Raw genomic sequence first — 17153 nt, forward strand, 5'->3', positions numbered from 1 at the left:
CTTCCGAATTTCGGCTTTGGACAGGGGGATTTTAAAAAAGATTCGCACCTCGAAAATCCAGGAATGCGACACTGTGGGGAACAATCTCCGAATTTTCCTTGAGCGAGAAAAGTGCTGAAGCGATTTTCATCTGAGAATTTAATTCTTTTGGAAGAATTTGAGTCTTGTAGTGCGAGAAGTGTTGACGGAAGAATAACGGAAGATTTCTCGAAAAAAAAACTGTAACCAATTAACGATACCCCTGTATGAGGTACAGTAGAACGCAAAACCTTATTAAGGACATCCTCTAAATAATGGCCTAAGGATGTCAAGAAAGGGAGGGAACCTCGGGGGCCGCATCTCAATAGCTATCTGAGGCAGAATAAACAATGATCAGGACTATGATCCGTCGTGGATCTTCCTTCTCCATCATGGCACTCGGGTCCGGAAATTTACGGCTCCAGGCGCGCGGTCGAGCCGTTTTTTTTTATTTTCCAGTTTTAGCTAGCGTTCTGGTTTTTTTTCGTTAGGCCGTCGCGATTCCTTGGTTTGTTGTCTATTTTTAAATCCGGTGCGGACACACGCATCGGTATAGACACGTTAATTTTGTATTAATGACATGTGAGGGATCAAAGCGCTCAAAACAGACAGGGCAGCGGAAACGAATTAAGCGCTGTTAATGCATTGCGCAACATCCAGTTGAGTGCCATCGCCGACAGAAACCACATTTTCTAGATATACAAATTGAGAGACACCTTTAATGCTCTGCCGAAATGTAGATAAGGAGAGTGCGATGTTTACCTTCAGTTCAACTCTACCAAGTTTTATGACCCGGTGAGAGAGCGAACGGATTTCATCAGTGTAAGTCGAGGCAAGATAAAGAACGTAACCGATAAGAAGAAAAAATAACATCGGTGGCAAAATATAACACTGGCGAATTCCGCTTTGGATTTCAAAATTCACTCAGATTTCACCTCGGTGCAGCACGTGACATTTTGCGCCATCATTTGTCGCTCTGACAATAGTTATTGGTTTCTCCGGAATGCCTCTCCTGTGTAGAGCACAACAGATGTACTTTCTGTTCAAACTATCGTAGGCTTTCTCGAAATCGACGAAAAGCTGGTGAAACGAAGATCTAAATTCCCGCATTGTTCCAAAATGGTTCGTAGGGTGTTCATGTGGTCATCGTAGGAGGATTAACAGTGGGAACCAGCCTGTTCTATGAGGATTGTACAGGCCTTCTTAACTCTCAGTTATATGTTCAATCTCCAATTTAGCTTTGGATCCAGCATTACTCCTCGATACTTTACATTAGACGCAAGAACCAATGTTTGTTCACTCAGCGGTGGTAGGTGGAATTTGGGCATCTTTGTGAGAGGTGAATGGCATCGGTTCCGTTTTGGTTGGATTTATGCCGAGCCCGCATCTTGCGGGACACAGGCAAACCTTCGCAACGCTCCTTCCATGATGTCGCTCATAATGGACAGAAAATCCCTGACACTAAAATCACCAAGTCGTCGGCATACGCCACTACCTTCACCCCGCTGCTGTTCAATGTTCGTAAAATTTCGTCCATTAATATTAACCAGATCACCGGAGAGATGGCGCCACCCTGGGGCGTGCCTCTGTTCATAACTCTGGTCAAGAGGCTGACTCCCAAATCCAACTGGATTATCCTATTTCTTAGCATGGATATTATCCAATGCGTAAGGGACGTTGGTACTCACTTTGTTGAATGTTACCGCTATATCCAAGAAATCAGCTAAGGTATACTGCTTGTCCCGCAGTGACCGCTCAACGACGCTAATTACCTCGTGAAGAACGGTTTCTGTGGGTTTGTCTTTGAGGTAGGTATGCTGGGACTTAGAGAAAGGCGTTCTCTCGATAATTGCCCTTAAATGTCCAGGACGCGCTCTAGAGTCTTCAACACGAAAGAGGTGAGGCTGATTGGTCGAAAGTCCTTCGCAGACTCATGGCCGCGCCTCCCTGCTTTCGGTATAATAATATTATAATAAACACTCGTGCGCGTCTCCAGGACTGTGGTGCGTATCCTCAAGATATACAGCTCCGGTAGCAAGACTGGCATTATGGAGGATCTTCTCCCAACAGTCACAGTTCTCTGAGCTGGGGAAATGGAAGGTTGGTGTACTGCCCCTGTTACACAACAATTGGTATGTGGTAATAATAAAATCAAAGAATGATTCACCTTTCTTGTTGATTTCCGAGCTACACCAAAGCATATACCTTGCATTAGCGTCGCAGCCTATCAACAAGTTGGTGTTCTTTCTTGCCATAGTGCTCGTCAAATGTTGTAGTTATTCTGGTGGAGCTGATCAACTGTGAGCAATGTAAGCCGAGGAAATATACACGTTCTCTGCTCCCGCCTGCTCCAGGTTGACTACGACTAGGTCGCTGGAACTCAGGATGGGACACAGAAAAGCGTGCAGACTCTTCTTCGCGAGGATACATGCTCTTGGTCGGTCCTGATCAGCGTCTCCTGGGCTGTGGAATAAATTATAATATTTGCTTTGCAGTCCTTTGATGGTTCAGTCACCTCCGATCCAAGGCTAATGTACTAGTGCGATATCGATGTCTTCCTCTAGGAGGAAGACAAGCAGATTAGCCGAGTCGCAATTCGAATGCTGCAAATTTATTTGCATTACCCTCAACATGATCTGGTTGCGTCGGGGGTTCGTCAGTCCCCGTCGGACCGTCAATCCCCATCTCCTCAAACAGCTCATTGGTGGCGTCAATTGGATCAAGGTCGTCGTCCGGTTTTGCAGAGCGGATCACTTTCACCTTGCCGTTCCTGACTACGAATCGCACTTTACAGTTTACCTTTTCCAGTGCCTCCAGGCACTCTTTGTTTATATGGAGTAGAAAAGGTTGGCTGTTTGTTTGGGGTTCCTCATCTTTGATAATTACCCAGTCGTCGATGGCAATCTTGGGGTTTTGAAGGCGCAAGGACAGGACGAGCTTGTCCTTATCGATGCGGATTTTCGGCAGCCAGAGGCGAGAGACCGGGGAATCTCGTGGTAGGGGATGATTTTGAGCTTTACGCCGCTGATCTGAGCGACGCACGAACCGAGAAAGTCCCTGAAGAATTGATCTTAGCAAGCTATAACGTGCAATCCACGGACACCTGACAGGAATCAAAACTGGGGATGGATCCCGTGCGTTCGCCTTTGGCCATCTCCGACAGCCTGGCCTCAACAGTGGTCCACACCTCTGGCGCTAGTTTTCCGCTAGCGAAATTGTCATCCGCCAGCATCCCACGTAAATGGCTCCTGACCGTGTCGCTGAAGGGTTTCTCAGTTGAGGCCTGTCGAGCGTCACATAGCTCTCCATCTCTGGATACCCTACCGTGCTACTTGAAGTCAGATTGCTATTGCATCGCTGCTTTGTAATAATTACGCGTAAACCACCGTTTCGTAAGGGACCTGGCGAAATACATCACTTAGCCTCTTTTCAAAATAATAACTTCTATTTCCTTTTTTTCCCAAGCAAAATGACAATTGCGCCGTTCGTAAACACTTTCTAAAATACAATTTCATAGATTTGAATACATTAAAATCTAGGCATCTCCCCCTCGTATTCTTCATATAAATAATGAGGCTATCATCTGGTTTTTATTTCTCATTTATTAAACTCATATTACCATTGTTGCCGGAGAGAAAAAATAGAGCCAGAAGTAAAATCTGAACCAGATACACGCAAATTAGGCATTTGGATTTACTTTTCTACAATTCGCATGTATTTATCTGCTCATTTAGGATTTTTCCCTGACGAAAGAAATATGATTGCTGTCATGAGGAAGTAATTCCATACGTGCAAGTATAATACAATACGTAGAACATGCGTTTCTGAAATTATGAAAATTTCAACAGATGTGGCCCAAAGTAGACTTCTCAGATTTTGTTGAAGAAACAAACGATAAATGATAAAAGTTTCATGAGAAAATTAATGACACATGCTAATAGGTTGTAGATCATTGAAACATTTGGGGGTGGTATCTAAAAGAATTTATAATTCAGGTTAAAATGGATAATGATATTTGTTATTACGCTCCCCTACAATGATACACATTGAAAAAAATAAAATATCAAATTGAGGAAAAAATACAGGACATTTTGAAGATTTTGAAGTATCATAACTTTAAAACGATTAATTGCATGTGGCAATTCCCTTGTTGTTTGGCAGTAGACGGATCAGCTGATGATTGGGGATCAGTTTTACTGGGATAATTTCAGTACATGAACATTGAGATGAAAGCAAAAATGAATTGAATTTCTAAGAAAATTGGGTATATTTTACAATTTTACAGTAAAATCAGGGTAATAATCTCGGGCGAGCGCAATGCTGACCACATTGCCTCCTACAGTGTACTGTAGTGTACCGTTAAGGTCTTGAATGAAGTGCTTTAATATACTTCAAGGCCCTGATCCAATTGGATTGTTGTGCCAACGATTATTATTATTATTATTAAATTGCAGGCATGTGAACAAATTTGACTTTGGACTTACAAACTTAAAATTTCAGACTACAATTCATCATAATTATAACCAATAAATTACGTAGAAAGCAATTTATTACAAAAGCGTGCAATAATAAAAATGATTGCTTGAAAAATTGACCGATCATCCAATCTAAGGACCAAAAACAACGACTCCCACTGCTTGGCCCTCTTATGACGCGGGTAACCACATCATCTCATGCATATTGAATTTCTCGTTTGCGATTACCATCTGAACATGGCACAAAGTGGTAAATCTGCAAATCTACAACAATGTTCCGCTTATCCCTGGTTATCATCTAAACAATCTTGGAAATTATTTAGCTCGCGACACGTGACCGAACGCATGCCGTCCTATTATATTGTGTTGTGTTGGGGGTGATAACACAACACTTACACGAATCATTAATTCTAGATAAACTTTCGTCCTTATGTTGTTTACACATTGCAGGCATGAAATTCAGGAAGTGTGCTCGGGTTTATAGTGTCTCATGCTGTTTAAAATATTCTAATTTTATTTTAAAGTAAATGGGAGATGAGGTATGTATCGCTGGATCTCCATATTTGATGCAGAGATCCAACGATAAGATACTTGGTAGTATCAAGGAAAGATAGGGTATTTTAATATTCTACACTATTAGGGGTTATAATCTTTATTTTGTGTTTTTGAGCCCCTGCTTAAAATGCCAGGAAAAAGGGGTATTGTTATTCCAGATTGGGGTGAATAATGATAGCCCGTTTGCCATTTTGTTCTCCTTTTGAGTTTTGAGTCCAAGTTCACGGCCTTCTTCCATGTGGATAGTTGTTGGGAAGTTCTAAGGGAAGTACGTCGCCCCAAATGAGGAGCAACTTACTCCCTCTTTTTTTGGTTCATGGACCCCTCGTAGAGTTTAGCACCCAAACTTCAAAAATTTTAGGCGAAGACGGCTTTACGGTTTCTTGCCAGGGCAGAGGCAAATCGTCAGCCCCTGCCTCACCATGATCGAGCGGCTCACAGGTGTTAAGTGCTCCTTTATATAATTCGCAGAATACAACATGACTGCAAATTATATTGAGCGTAAATCCGCCCATACTTTAAGCCAACGCTTAGCCAGAGCTGACATATTTTTTTAAGGATTGCGGGGTCCTAAGTCCGCATCCACTTGATGTCAAACCGGACCAAATGACAGCGTCTGACGATTTGCCTCTGCCCTGGTAAGGAACCGGAAAGCCATCTTCGGCTAATATTTCCAAAATTGTGTCCTACATTATTACTTGTGACGGTACCAAATTTTGCACCTCCAGGATGAGGGGGGTTAAATTTTTGAATTATGGTAATATGCTGTTATCAACTTTATTTGAACGTTATCGGGATGGGATGTATTTTGAGGCCTGAATTTTATCCTGATGACCCATTGTGATTTTTTTCAGATTTTACGGTTGGATAGGTTCCGAAAACGAGACCTGTTACACTTTTCGCGGCATATATTTTGAGCCCTCGCTCCGCTGTATTTTGCCTAATATCACAAATAAGATCAGTTTCGGAAAGTACTAATCGATCTCTTTCATTTGATACTCCACATGACCATATTTTGTGAAAAATCCCCCTTAAACTGAATACAAAATTGCGCCTCTTTCTATAAGTGAAGGGAATAAATCGGATGTGACAGATAGACGGACGGACAGACATTGGTCACAGATTCAACTGGTGGTGCGGCGATATGGGCTTGCGGCCGACAGGCCATACAATGTATTCCAAGTCAGTCAGCCAGTGACTTTGTGTGGGCGAAAATAAGTGGCGTATATGTATACAACTACTACGCCCCACCAAGTTTGACACTGTCTGAATTCGAGGAAACGCTTGGTAATCTTGTTTTGAATGCAAGGGGGCGAAGTCCAAGGTGATTGCTACTGATTTCAATGCTTGGGGCCTAGAGTGGAGTAGCACAGAATCAAATGTTAGGGGACGCAATTTATTAGAAACTTTTGCACAGATGGACATTGTTTTGGCTAACGAAGGTGCTGTAAACACCTTTCAGAAAGGGGGGTCAGGCTCGATTTTAGATCTAACGTTTGTCAGCCCTGCGTTGGCGCGTGGTATGTCCTGGTCACTACACCCACCGCGATCATCAGGTAATCTTCTTTGAGACATGTGTCGAGCCACAGGACAAAGAGCTATCATGGTCGAAACCGAAAAAAATTTCAGGCTGGTCTGCAAAATCTTTGGAGAGAGGTGTGGTTAGATCAACCGGATAAAGCAGACGCCTCTACGGAAACAGCCGTCCATCTGGCTCAATGCATCGCCAAAGCATTTGACGCGTCCATGCCTAGGAGGTGCTCATTCCCCAGTAGGAGACCAAAGTATTGCTGGAATGATGAACTGACCGGATCAGCCTGCCACCGAGCCAGAAGAGCGGCTCAGAGGGCGGTAGGTAGAGTCGATCAGGGGCAGAAAGAGTGCGCCTATATGGCAGCCCGCAAAACCCATACGCTCACCATCCAGCGAAGCAAAAGGAAATGCTTTAGGGAGCTCTGTTCAGAAGTGGACGTAAATCCATGGGGGAGTACTTATAGAATCGTAATGAGACGATTCAGACGCCGTTCATCCCCGCAGATCACATGTCCCATCCTTTTCTTGAAAATCATCCAAGGGTTATTCCCCCAGCAAGAGGAGAGCACCGACACAACATTCTAAACACCTCTGAATGTGACGGCAGTTCCGTCAGTCATCAGAACCGAGCTGCAGGAAATCTGCGATAGAATAGGAGACAATAAAGCGCCGGGCATGCACCGAGTACCGAATAAGGCCCTTAAACGTGCCGTGAAATCCAGGCCGGACATGTTCGCTGAGTTGTTCGAAGCGTGCATGACCGAGGGAATATTTCGAGCGGCATGGAAGCAGTAGAAGTTGGTACTTCTGCCTAAGCCTCCAAGTGAACCATCCTCATAACGACCCATATGTCTTTTAGACACTGTGGGCAAAATATTAGATCGGGTAATCGATAATAGATTACTCCTGGTTGTTGAGAGCCAAGGCGGCCTTTCAGATCGGCAGTATGCCGTAAAGCCAGATCAATCATTGATGCCATCAAATTGGTTACTGGTTTGGCCGAAGATGCAATCCACGGAAAGGGTAGTACCAGCAAATATTGCGTAGTAGTAACCCTAGATGTGAAAAATGCATTCGATTCGGCCAATTGGAATCTAATACGCAAATCCCTAGCGAGGGTTGGTAGTCCCGCCTATCTCGCTGCTATCGTCGATGGTTATTTAACTGAAAGGAGGCTCTGTTATGACACTGATGACGGATCCCAAGAGTACGTTGTATGAGCGGGCTCCGTATTAGGCTCACTACTGTGGAACATCATGTACAACGATGTACTGATTCTTCCCCTTCCGAGGGAGGCCACAGTGGTGGGTTACGCTGACGACATAACGCTGGTTGTTGTCGCAAAGCGTCTCGAAGATGCTAAGTTATACTCAAGCAAGGCAATCAGTGCTATTAAAAGTTGGCTAGAGAGCTCTGGTCTGACACTTCCGGAGGAAAAAACAGAAGCGGTCCTCATCACTAAGTGGCGACTTGGTGATTTGATGGTCGGCTTCCAAGCCGACCATCAAATACTTGGGGGCGGTGATAGACAGGAAGCTCAGCTATAGGGAACACGTACAGTATGTTTGAGATAAATCATCCATTGCTAGTATGGTTCTGGCGAGGATGATGCCGAATGTGGGAGGGCCAAGACTGAGAAGGAGAGATCCATAAATAGATGGCAAGAGCGGTGGGAACGCTCGCGAAACTGTCGGTGCACTCACAGGCTCATTCCTGCCATCAAGAAGTGGTTGGAGAGACGGCACAGTGCGATTAGTTGTAATCTCACCCAGTTTCCCACGGGGCACGGAGGATATCGCCCGTCTTACCTAATCCTATCTTAAGAAGGTTTTCAAGAATGTGCTGGCAATGGTGGCTGACGAATAGGCCTGCTGAGAGGGAGGTGGGAAAAGGCAATCCCTCGCCCCGCAGCTTTTCCGAGGTACCCGGGAATAGAGTCTTAAACGAAATTAGGATGATTGGGTGAAGAATTTCTACCGGGGCTCACCTGATGTTCACCCCTGAGCGCAGATTTTACTCCCAATGATCCTGCTGATGATTAGTCAGCAACTGCTAGCTAAGGATATGCTCTTTCTCCCTGTACATCTGGAGGGGATTATCCTCTGATAAACTGTTAAGTTTCTAGCGCTGAGTTGAAATTCACCAAGTTCACGAGTCTTTCTTCAGTAGTAATCCACAGTTGTAGTTATACTTTCGCATAATTTTTTATTTTCGGAGAGTCTTACTTTAGGGAAATGTACCGTATCAAGAGGTGCTTTGGTAATTGAGATTCTGAAATTTCTTTGCCCTCTTTACCAGTTGTTAGGCATAATAAACTGAACAACTTGGGCTTTGAAAGACTGTACCAGTAAGTGACTGATGGCATCTTCCAGAGGCAAACGCAACTCAGCAGACGCTGTCTCTGCCCTGGCAGCAGCGTGACCGAAAGTGGCGTTGATTATATTCCGAGCGGGAGCACTGTCGACTGCTCTAACGAAGGCTGAAAAGGAAAGGCTTATTACAAAATGCGCGGCAGCTGTGAAGGCATGCCGTCTGCGACGTTCTTCCAGAGATGGGGCTGGAGGAGCTCTTGGACAGAATTTTTTACTACGGGCGGATATGGAGAGTAATAGTAAGTGCGCGGAAAGCAGAAACAATCGCGTCTCCAGCTGAGAACACCGCGAGTACTGAACGGATCGCTGACAGCCCGTTGCATAGCGAACTGAGAAAAAAACGAGAGGAGGAAGGCGCATCGGATAGAGACTTCACACAAGTACTCTTGATAATAATAATAATCGTTCGCGCAACAATCCATATTGAATCTAGTCCTTGAAGTGTGTTAGAGTACTTCATTGAAGACCGTAACGGTACGCTACAGTACACTGTAGGAGGCAATGTGGTCAGCATTGCGCTCGTCCGAGATTATTACCCTGATTTGACTCAGGTACTCATTCACAGCTGAATCGACTGGTATCCGACGTCAAATCACGATACAAACTGCACTGCCACCAGTGAGATTTGAGCCGCGACCTTCCGTACGGCAGCCTTGTGCTCTAACCACTCAACTGTTCGGTTACACTCAGGTACTCTTCAGGGCTCAAAAGAAAAAGCAAAGAGGGACAAGAGGCAACAGCACGCCACGTCATCATAAAAACCTCTACTTAAAAGAGTAAGGTGGACACGAAGGACGGAGCACTAAAAGAAAAGATGGTGAGACGCAGCAGGACTAGACAGCCAGCTCTGCTTATTAAGCCGACGGAGAACCAGACCTTTGCGGAACTCCTCGGCGAAATGCGTTACAAGATCAAGTCAGAAGATAGCGGAGGGGAAGTGTCTTTCAGTTGAAAGACGAAGGGTGGCGGGGTCTTAGTTGAAGGCCCGAGGACAACAAATAAAGGTACGTTCCATGAAGCAGTCAAGGAGCTTCTGGTAGAGCAAGCTTTGGTTTCTAGCCTGGAAACCACATACTCTCCGGACTTCCGAGACCTTGATTGCGTCACAGGAAAAAACGAAGTAGAAGAGGGCATGAAACGCGAATGTTCGGAGGTTACCAATGTCCGGATAGGCCTCTCCTCTACGAACTCCCGAGGCCAAAAACCTGCCGTGGTGGACGAGAACGTTCAACACACTGCGGGCTCGGGGTGGTGTCCAGTCTTCAGAGCAGAACCGAAAAGCGCCATGACGCATCCTACAAATCGATATGCACCAGTCTGGAAATCGAGTAAAGAGAGACTTCAAATGAACTGTTCAGTTTGTCCATGATGTCAAATAACTTACCAGCTGTCGCTGTCACAGCTTGGCTCTTGGTCAAAATTGCTATATTTGGCCTTTGCCTCGACACATCTTACGTATCGCCAGTTATCTATCCGAAAAACGTTGGCCTACTCTGGAAGATTGTACAATTTAGATGCGCTAAATGTATCTGAGAAAACTCCCATAACAGTGCGGTCTGATCTGATTATAATAATAATCGTTGGCGCAACAATCCATGTTGGATCAGGGCCTTGAAGTGTGTTAGAGCACTTCATTCAAGACCGTAACGGTACACTACAGTAGACTGTAGGAGGCAATGTGGTCAGTACTGCGCTCGCCCGAGATTATTATCCTGATTTGACTCAGGTACTCATTCACAGCTGAGTCAACTGGTATCCGACATCAACTCATGATACAAACTCCACCAGTGACATTTGAACCGCGACCTTCCGTATGACAGCCTCGTGCTCTAACCACTCATCTATCCGGACATGATCTGATTATGCTCCAGGTTAAAGTTGCATAATTCGGCAAGTTCTCACATGACCTCTTCACGGTGGCCGCTGGAAACGGAGGCCGGTACTGTCAACGAGCGGGATGAAAAAGATCTCGCTATATACCAGGCGATTGTTGAGGAATATAACAGCAAACGCCTAGCAGAAGGCGAAGCCCACCGTTCTCAAACGCAATCGATCTCGAGACGAGTCCACAGTCCTGGAGACCCGCACGAGCGGTTTTCATACCGAACGCGAGCAGGCGCGGCCATGAGTCTGCGAAGGACTTTCGACCAACCAGCCGCACCTCTTTCGTGTTGACGGCCATAGAGTGCGTCCTGGGCGATATCCTCTTAATGGTGATTATGGAGAAAATGCCTTTCTCTAAGTCCTAGCATGCCTACCTCAAAGGCAAATCCACAGAGACCGCTCTCCATCAGGTAATTGGCACGGTTGAGCGGCCATTGCAGTACAAGTAGTATACCCTAGCTGCCTTCTTGGATATAGAGGGAGCATTTAACAGCGTTAGTGCCAACGCCATCAAGAAAGCCTTGACCAGTAAGTACCTGGATAATCCAGTCAGATAGGGGGAGGCAACCACTTGACCAGAGCCCCAGGCTGGCGCCATCTCTTCGGTGGTCTGGTTAATAATAATGGACGAAATTTTGCGAACATTGGACAGCAGCGGGGTAACGGTAGTGGCGTATGCCGACGACTTGGTGATATTAGTGTCAGGGATGTTTCCGTCCATTATGAACGACATCATGGAAGGAGTGTTGCGCAAGGTGTGCCTGTGGACCGCAAGATTCGGACTCGGTATAAACCCAACCAAAACGGAACTAATGCTATTCACCACCAAGCCAAGGATACCTGAATTCCTCCTACTACGGCTGAATGAACAAAGATTGGTTCTTTCCTCTAATGTAAAGTATCTGGGTGTTATCCTGGATCCAAAACTAAATTGGAGATTGAACATAGAACTGGAGGTTTGCTCTATTGTGTGGTTGCCAGCTTTGAGCAACAAATACAATAGGATGAAGCTTAATAGGATTCAAAGAACCGCGTGTGCAGGTGTTACTGGGGCTCTGCAGTCCTGCCTGGCAGATGCTCTCAATGTACTCCTGCATCTCCTTCCCCTAGGCCCATTAAATACGTTGCAGCGTGCAGTGCCGTCAGGCTACGTGAGTTCGGATGCTGAGTAGCGAAATCCTACGGCTGGAGCAACATCCTAAAGGAAGTACTTCGGGAAATCTCGGTGTTGCAAGGTTATAACTCAGTATTTTTTACTGATGGATCAAAGATGGTTTGCGAAATCGTCGCGGGGGTTTTCTCGAATACACAGTGTATCCGGGTCGTATGGTCTCCCAAGTTTCGCTAGTGTATTCCAAGCGGAAGTACTCGCGATATTGGAAGTCTGTCGATGGCTTGAGCGAGATTGGAGCCCCAAGCGTAAATAGCCATTCTGACCAACAGCCAAGGGACCATCAAGGCCTTGTACTCAGCGACGACATCTTCCAGGGGGTGGTGGGGTGGGTGGGGCAGTGCAGAGATGTACTGAACTGTCTGGGCGGCACGCTTAAGGTCACCCTCCTCTGGGTTCCCGGGCATAGGAACATAGAGGGTAATGAGCGGGCGGATGGGTTGGCCAAGCGAGGCTCCGCTCTTGGCAGCCCTTCGGTGAATACAGTCGGTGTTTCGCTGGCGGCTTTCGGGGGCGGAGTCTACTCGAACTACCTAGCAGCCGCGGGCCTTAGATGACGAAGGCTTACGAGCTGTGCCAAGTCAAGGAGAATTTGGCCCGATTATAATATAGCTCGATCACGAAAGCTCCTGTGCCAGAAACGTGTAAATGCACTCAGCGACGACATTTTCCAGGGTGGTTAAGCAGTGCATAGACGCACTGAACCGTCTTGACGGCACGCTCAAAGTCATCCTCCTCTGGATTCCCGGGCATAGGAACATAGAGGGGAATGAGGGGGCTGACGGATTGGCCAGGCGAGGCTCTGCTCTTGGCAGTCCTTCGGTGAATACAGTCGGTGTTTCGCTGGCGGCTGTCATGGGCGGAGTTTACTCGCACTACCTAGCAGCCGTGCGCCTTAGATGGCGAAGGCGGAGAATTTGGCCCGCTTATAACATAGCCCGATCACGAGATTTCTAGCTAGCAGGGTGGGAGAGCTGCTTTCCTTCATGGATGCTACGAGCTGGCTCTGAAGATCCAAGCCGGCTAGAATCTGCCTCCCTGCTCTCATAACAGCAGCCACGGTCTTAGGTGTTTGTGGGATCAAAACGCCGCACCACAGCACTAATTGGGCTCCTCGGAGCGGCCACTGATACCTACCTACCTACCCTCTTTTGATTTTAAGTTTTCGAAGGAAGTTTCTCTTCCTTTGTATCAAAAATAGATAAGATAAATGAAATTCATCATAATTACATTTCGCACTGATTTCTGCGACTGCATGTCGGTATTAAATGATGAATTATGCTAACAACTCATTCTCCAACATCGTTAAGCAAGAAGTCAAGAAGACACGCATATACCCTCCTTTCACCCCTATCGCTTGCAATTCTCTGTTTCATTGGGGGAGGATGATGAAATTATATATCGGATACGACATCGGAAGTTATCCGCTTAAATAGAATTGTACAAACCCCGGGACTACGCCAGGACCAGGGAAATGATGTAAGCGATGCACCAGGGAAACATCAACTCTGCGAGTGTGGTGATTCCCCCCTAAGGGTTGCGCTTAAACCGCTACTCTTGAAATCGTTCCGGCATTTAACACCCATACCATTGTGGACGTTTGAAAGAAGCCTGCCAGGCTGGTTAGCCTGACAACAAAGGCAACGCTCAATTTAACAATGAACCAAACATTTTGACTCCTCCACTTAATTTAGGCGATACTTTGTGGATGAAAGATGTTCAGAAATTAATTCAATTGCCGGCACGGAGTGAGGCACGACAAATATCATGGATTTATCTTGAGTAGAAAGCGTAAGGGGACAGCGTGCTGGAGTGGAGAGTGCAAGGATATCAGGGTGGAATTTCACCAGAACGGGGGGAGTAAGTAATAATGAAAGGATTTTGTTTTGACACATGTATTTCGCTTTGTTGTTAGATCACTTATATGCGGATAAACTGGAACATGTGTACAACTGAAATCCCACCTAGTTAAAATGGGGTTTATCGAATGGGGTGCCTTAATCCAATTTGCGAATATATTAGATGTGAATGGTATTCTAGTGAAGGACATTGGACGGATCGCTTTTCGCCCCCAAACGCTGCCACATCAAACGCAGTTTATTTTGAAAGTATTATTTTTGACACCCGGAAAATTGAATTAAGGGGTTACTAAATCGTTTCAAGATATTAGATACATCATGAAAAGGATGGGATTCGACAAAGTCGGACAGTGAAATGCTTATCCCCGGCACTCTAATTATTATTCCGTTCCAATAAATATCCTGTCCATATTGCATAAAATCTTTTAAACATGTGCAGAGCACATTTCTCCGGTGTTTTGTAGGATTTTATAGAACCATCTGGTTTGCGTCTTGATTCCTGTTTTTATTGTTCCTTTTAATATTTTTATCGTACTCCGAATGTGTAACTTCTTCGATTTTGAAATTGACATAAAAACAATTTCAACTTGTTTTTGGCGTGTTCGTGGTCTTCTTGCTTCCTTTTTCCTCGCATCTGATTTTTATTTTTATTATTTGATATCCTTCTTTCTATATGTATACTTTTTTACGATTACAACATTTAATGACATATTTAACTTGGTCGGTCACATGTGGACTTTGTTGTATAAAGACTAAAGGTTGTAGACGGAACACTGAAAGGAGAGAGGCTGCCAGCAAGGTTATCCTGAAGATCTGTTTCAATATGATGCACCTTTATCCATCCGTGGCGGATGAGATAGAATAAAACCGTCTCCCCGCCCAGAACAGAACCTTTGCCACTCAACAGCAAGTCAGCAAAGAAGATAAAAACCGGGAATTTCAGGTTGTTGTGTGCCTCTTATGCGGTTTATAGCTGGGAAATAAAATTGAAATATTTTTTCGGAATTTCTATATTTCTCTATGTTGCGGACGAAGGATTATATGCTTTGGCGTTTTATAGCCACGAAAGGTATAAGCGAAATCAATGAAAGTCAATTCAGATATTTTTCTATAAAATGGGCACGTACGGTTTTAGTGCATTTCAACTGGGCTCAGAGCTAAAATCAAATTTTAAATGAAGGACATGTGACTCTCTGCGTTTAGCATAAAAAGGGGATGTTTGATTTTGGATTTTCCAGTTGTTTAGTTATTTGCCGCATATCCTTAGACATTTTATAGGAACAACCCCATTGTCAAATATTATGATGATATCTTGTCGTCGTTCGTAAGGTTCGAGGGTAACATTTAGATGAATATTATGCAGGTCAGATTGTTGCCCTGAAAAAAAAAAACTTTACCATTTACTTAATTTGCTGCTCTCAGTGGACACAAAATTTTTCTTTATTTTCTATTGCATGCCCTTTGTTTAAAAAAACCCCTACAAAATTGCACCGCTTGCCGGGCTTAACAGTCTATGAAACCTAGAGAATGCCTCTGGACAAATTAGCGCCGCTATCACCCTTCTTTAGGAGAATTGCTTAAAAAGATTTCCAGTTTCTCCAAGTACCTTAATTTGATTTTAATAGCCAGTGTGGTACGAGGGTTCTCTGAAGGATGTTCAAGATTTCTGTTTTCTGGTGAACAACACATTCCACCCACTCTTAATCAACAGCCGGGTCGTGAAAGCAGTTCAGTCTTTGTAATAAGTGACCACCTCTACTACTTCATTTTTAAACTTATATCAAAACTAAGACTTGCATCGGAAAGTATTAATCGAGACTTTTTATTTGATACCCCACGCGCCTATATTTGGAGGAAAAAATATACTCCCCTTTTTGCCCCTTTTGACCTCCCTTAAATTTTATCTAGAATAATGTTATTCATTGCATGTCTGTGGATCCATACTTCTAACCTTTCCATCAAATTTCATGTCAGTAGGTGCAGCCATTTCTAAGAAAAGCGCAGCCAGCTCTTCCACCAGGCGCGCCCCTTCATTCAGATAATGAACATGCACTTGTATGCATTTGGAAGTGCGTGGGCATACTGATGCTCTAATCGGGTAAATAGGTAGAATAAAAAACCAATATGGAGCAAGAAAGAAGATTGAAATTACCATGAGGGGCTTGAACCTCCAGTGGGAGCGGGAATAGGCAAGCAACCCTCGAACAACACCTTCTCATAGTGGGGGAGCCTGGAGCAGTTTACTACTTCACTAAGGGTATCCAAATATGAATATGGAAATAAGGGATGTAAACTCTGCAAGTGGAAAGAAGTCACAAACTTCGAATCCCCTCACGACCATGAACAATCGGATTTTGGAGGCCTGACCACATTCATGCCCCCTATTGATAAATCTGTCAAATGGATGTTTTCCGACTCAGTGGAAAGCTTGCATTTAGTGCCTAAGTATGGAAGCTTTCAACTTGGGAGACACTGAAAATCCGACCACGGTTGGCCCGTCCGCGGTACTACAGCTCAAATCTACCCGCAAAAGGAAGAGGAATTCTCGGCAGAAGGAAACTTCGGCCACTAAGGAAGGGGGACTACAGGCTGAATCCTGCCTGTTAGAGCTTTCTCCTTCACCCTTACCAGGAGGAGCGGAAGAAACGGAAGCTGGTTACGTGGACGCTACTGGTTTAACGCCGATATGTGGAAATGGACCCAAGCGGCCCGAATACCGTGAACTAGGAAAGGCCTCAAGCCGGCGGCAGAAGAAGGCACTGAGAAAGAAGATGAATCACCTTGGAAATGAGGACATAGACATTGCTGCGTCACAAGGTGGGTAATGTACAGGATCTTCGGCGGAAAGTGGAGATAAACTGGTAAACCCGGTAAGATCCACACTGGACGCATCAGACTCTTCTGTCCGCGGTAATGCATGCAAGATGTAAAAGACAAACACATTTGTGGTGGTCAATGCTTTATTCTGCTCCGCAACGGGATCACGGGTCCTGCGGGGATTAGGACCGGTGTGCTGGGAGGTCATCAAATCAGCAAGAGAAATCTCAATGAAGTTGGTCCCACTTATAGGAATACGGACACGGAGGCGGGAAGGAAGAGGACGTACGCGCAAGCCTCAGGCTACAGCCTCAGTTCTGATTGCTGACGTGGAAGTTTCCTCCAAGGATGGCAAAATGTTGGAGGGTCAATTTACCATCCTCCGAAAATGTCTGAAAAAAAAAAATGTTGGAGTATGAAACGAAGCCAAGATTTAACAATCAAGGTTTTAGTGATGGACTTCTCCATT

This window comes from Hermetia illucens, chromosome 2 (genome assembly GCF_905115235.1).
Source record: "Hermetia illucens chromosome 2, iHerIll2.2.curated.20191125, whole genome shotgun sequence".
NCBI classification, from domain to species: domain Eukaryota; kingdom Metazoa; phylum Arthropoda; class Insecta; order Diptera; family Stratiomyidae; genus Hermetia; species Hermetia illucens.